Source organism: Triplophysa rosa, linkage group LG5, assembly GCF_024868665.1.
Source record: "Triplophysa rosa linkage group LG5, Trosa_1v2, whole genome shotgun sequence".
Taxonomy (NCBI): domain Eukaryota; kingdom Metazoa; phylum Chordata; class Actinopteri; order Cypriniformes; family Nemacheilidae; genus Triplophysa; species Triplophysa rosa.
Genome location: NC_079894.1, coordinates 28,396,121 through 28,400,528, shown reverse-complemented (window position 1 = coordinate 28,400,528; position 4,408 = coordinate 28,396,121).

The window sequence follows — 4,408 nt, the reverse complement described above, 5'->3', positions numbered from 1 at the left end:
TCAGTCTTAGGGCCTCTGCTCTTCGCATTATACATGCTACCTCTAGGAGATATAATAAAGCGACACGGAGTTAGCTTTCACTGTTATGCTGATGATACTCAACTTTATATTTCCTCGAAGCCTCATGAAACACAGCAGTTCCATCGAATAATGGAATGCATAGTCGATATAAAAAACTGGATGAGTAACAACTTTTTATTACTGAACTCGGACAAAACGGAAGTGTTACTTATTGGACCGAAAACTGCTATAAGTAACAACCAAGAATACTGTTTAACTATTGACGGATGTTCCATAAAACCCTCGTCGTCAGCAAAGAATCTTGGCGTTCTATTCGATAGTAATCTGTCATTTGAGAGCCACGTCGCCAACACCTGTAAAATTGCGTTTTTCCATCTTAAGAATATATCTAAACTACGTCATATGCTGTCAATCTCAGATGCAGAGAAGTTAATTCATGCATTCATGACATCAAGACTAGATTACTGTAATGCACTGTTAGGTGGTTGCCCTGCAGGCTTATTACAAAAACTCCAATTGGTCCAAAACGCGGCAGCTCGAGTTCTTACACGTACAAAAAAGTATGAACATATTAGCCCGGTTCTGTCAACCTTGCACTGGTTACCTATAAAGCATCGCGTTAACTTTAAAATCTTGCTTATTACCTATAAAGCCTTACATGGTTTAGCTCCTCAGTACTTGAATGAACTCCTTTTGTATTACAGTCCTTCACGTGCATTACGCTCTCAGGCGTCCTGTCAGTTGGTAATACCTAGAATTTCAAAATCAAGTGCAGGTGGTAGATCCTTTTCCTATCTAGCGCCTAAACTTTGGAATAGTCTTCCCTGCACTGTCCGGGAGGCAGACACACTCTGTCAGTTTAAATCTAGACTAAAGACGCATCTTTTTAATCTTGCATACACTACTCTTCCATAATATAAATCTTCAGAGGGTTTAGGCTGCATTAGTTAGATCAACCGGAACCAAAAACACAACTGATGTACTTGTTGCATCAAAGAGTACAGAACAGTACTCTACTCTCAGCCAGTCTTGTCTCATTGTTCCAAGGTTACCACAGCGAGCAGGATGCAGTTCATGGCCTGACCTGATGGTAGAGCGGAGAATGGGAAGTGGGGACCTGACAAGAGCTGAGATGATAGAGCTGGATAAAGAAGGACGCGGTCTCTTGACATGTCTTCACCACAAAATTTCAAATGCTATTAGATTATTAATGATAATCTTAAACTATAATTTATTTTATTATTAAGTTTATTTATTTTATTTAGCCTTGTTGTGCAAGTTCTCTGGAGCTTGTGCAGAGGCAGCAGCTTTTGCCAGAGGGGAACTGGAATCCCCTGGTTGGGCCTGGGTTCTCCTGAGGTTTTTTTTCTCGATTAGAGTTTTGGGTTCCTCGCCACCGTTTGCATACTGTTTTTGCACTATCTGCCTGACCGGGGGGGCTGCTTTAGAATCTTAAAGTTTTACTTAATTAATATTGCATATAGGAATTTATTATCTGTTATATTTGACCTGTGCTTCTCTCTCCTTTATCCTAAATGTGTGCTCTCACTGAGCGTGTGTGTGTGTGCGTACTTGTCTGTGTACGTACGTGTGTGTGTGTGTGTGTGTGTGTGTGTGTGTGTGTTGTGTGTGTGGAGTGTTTTGTGTGTGGGTGTGTCTGTCTTCTGTGTTTTCAACCTTTTCTTGTTTTTGCAGGTACAACTTTGATTGTTTTGCTTGTAGTCAATGTGTCTCATGTACAGCTGCTTTGTAACAATGAAAATTGTAAAAGCGCTATATAAATAAAGTTGAGTTGAGTTGAGTTGAGTATGCTCTGGAGAGTGTCTCTTTGTCTTTATCATCGCCGTATTTAAAGTAGCAAAAACGTACAAATCTATCAGTTTAAAACATGTCATTTTAGTGTTTAAGCTTACCTGAGAAAAAATGAACATAGAGGCACAGCTGCATCATCCTTTTCCTTCTAACAGTGTATGTTTACTGAAAAATAAGAGTAAATAAACTGTATTTATTATTCTGGAAGCTCATGACAGAAGTCAGGAAATGATGTGGTACCTGTAACAGGAGTCGTCTGCTTGTGTTTAATGTTCCTGTTCTTGCTTTCTTTATATGGTTTTGTCTCAGTCAGATATGTAAAGTGCTTCTCATGTTCTTTTGTTGTAGCCCCGCCCACGTATATTTCTGTCATAAGTTTTTATTTAAATTTTTTTATTTCTTCCTTGTTATTTTGTATAGATATATTTAGTAAAGTATTGTCTGTTTGTTTTGCTTTGTATGTGTAAATGTCATCAAACAGCCCCGAAGTGTTTCAGTCACAGAAACGTCGTAGTTATAGATTAGATCAATTAAAGGAAACGTACATGCTTTGTATAAATCTTATCATATGAGGAATTATATGATTTTCACTGAGCTTTAAATGAGCTTGTAAATCAGCAGCCTGATACTCTTTCTGTGACGTCTGGACTCAATTGGTGCTTCTTTTTGTAGTTTTGTAGGGCTGTCACGATTATAAAATTTGGCTGTATTAAATCATTTTGATTATGAGGATTAATTGTCTGTTTTAAGGCTTTGACAATAAAATGATTAAGTAAGGGATAATCCACAGCTATAGCCGTGTGTTAAAGGGTTTTGATGCACAACGTGGAGGCCAAGAACCACCTGACTCGAAGCGGAGTGCATTAAAATCCTTTAACGCATGGCTAGCTGTGGATTATCCCGCTTACAACCATGGTCATTTGCCAAGTTAAAGTTGTTATTGATGTTACAGTGTCATTTTAGATCAAACAGGTGAAAATGAGGGTTATTTTGTCAGTTAATCTTAAATGTGATCAAACTGACTGGAGCTATCCGTGCGTTAAAGGCTTTTAATGCACACCTTCCAGCCAATCAGAATACAGTATTCAAACAGCCCATGGTATAATAACAATTAATTTATTCAATGAAGAAAATATATCCCTAACTAATAATATTTACTACAAAGTGACCTTAACTCAGCTCAACTTTATTTATACAGCTCTTTTCACCATTTCCATTGTTAGAAAGCAGCCGTACATGAAACATATTGACTACAAGCAAAACATTAAAGTTATACAAGTAAATAAAAAAAGTGAAAACACGCAGAAATCAGACACAGAGAAGCACACATTTAAGATAAAGGAAAGACAGGTCAAATATTATACGGACTGTAAATTCTTATATGTAATAATAAACAAATTAAGTTAACAGTGAGTGCAGATCAAGGATGGTGGCTGTAAAATCCTGCAGATCAATTTTTTTTCTAAGGATTCTCAATCATTGTGAATCTGTTATCTGAAATATTTGCGATTATGTTAAATAATTACGAGGAGATGATTGTTTAATAATTGCGACAGCATTATGTTCTTCCTAATGTCATCTCTTCAGGTTGAACCATTATGTCAACTGGATGTGGCTTTTAAATCATGTCAGGAAATGATCTGGCTATAATCCATGACCGCTGTAAAAATCACTTCTGTTGAAAGCTTGATGAAATATGATGCAAAACGTCACTGACTAACTTGTCATTTTGAACTCATAAATTTAAACGTGATTTGCGAGAGGTGAAACTTTCTTACACTATGGCCATTGATCCCTGTAGTTATTTGAATAAATGTCAGCAGATGCAAACGAATGACATTGTTAACATTGAACTCCAACAGATGTTGGACTCTCAAAGTTATTTTTGCATTTGTTTTATTTTTAGTGCATGATTTTTTTATAGTCTGATAAGTGCCATTTTCAGGATTGTCAAAGGATACATATTCCTCATAAATGGACGGATGAAAATGTAAATAAAGTAACTATTTTATGTACTATGAAGAGACACAGGGCCGGCTGGGACACAAATTCAGGCCGGGAAATCCCACACTCATCCAGACCACAAACCACAAATCAATTTTTTGATCCTATTTTTTATTAAATGTAGAATGCTTTGTAATCATCACACAATGCACCATCAATGCTTAATTAAACTGACTGTGCATTGTTTATATAAATACAGTAAATACATGTAAATAAATACAGTTTGGTTTCAAGAAAACATATTAAAATGTATCATGTGGCCAAACCACAAAAGCACGTTTAAACGATTTATACTCAACTCAACTTCATTTATATAGCGCTTTTTTTTTTTCAAAACAATTAAAGTTGTACCTGTAAAAACAAGAAAAAGGTGAAAACACAGAAGACAGACACACACATACAAAACACTCCACACACACAGTATGCACACGTACTAACACACATAGACACACACACACAGTATGCACACGTACTAACACACATAGACATAGACACACACACACAGTATGCACACGTACTAACACACATAGACATAGACACACACACACAGTATGCACACGTACTAACACAC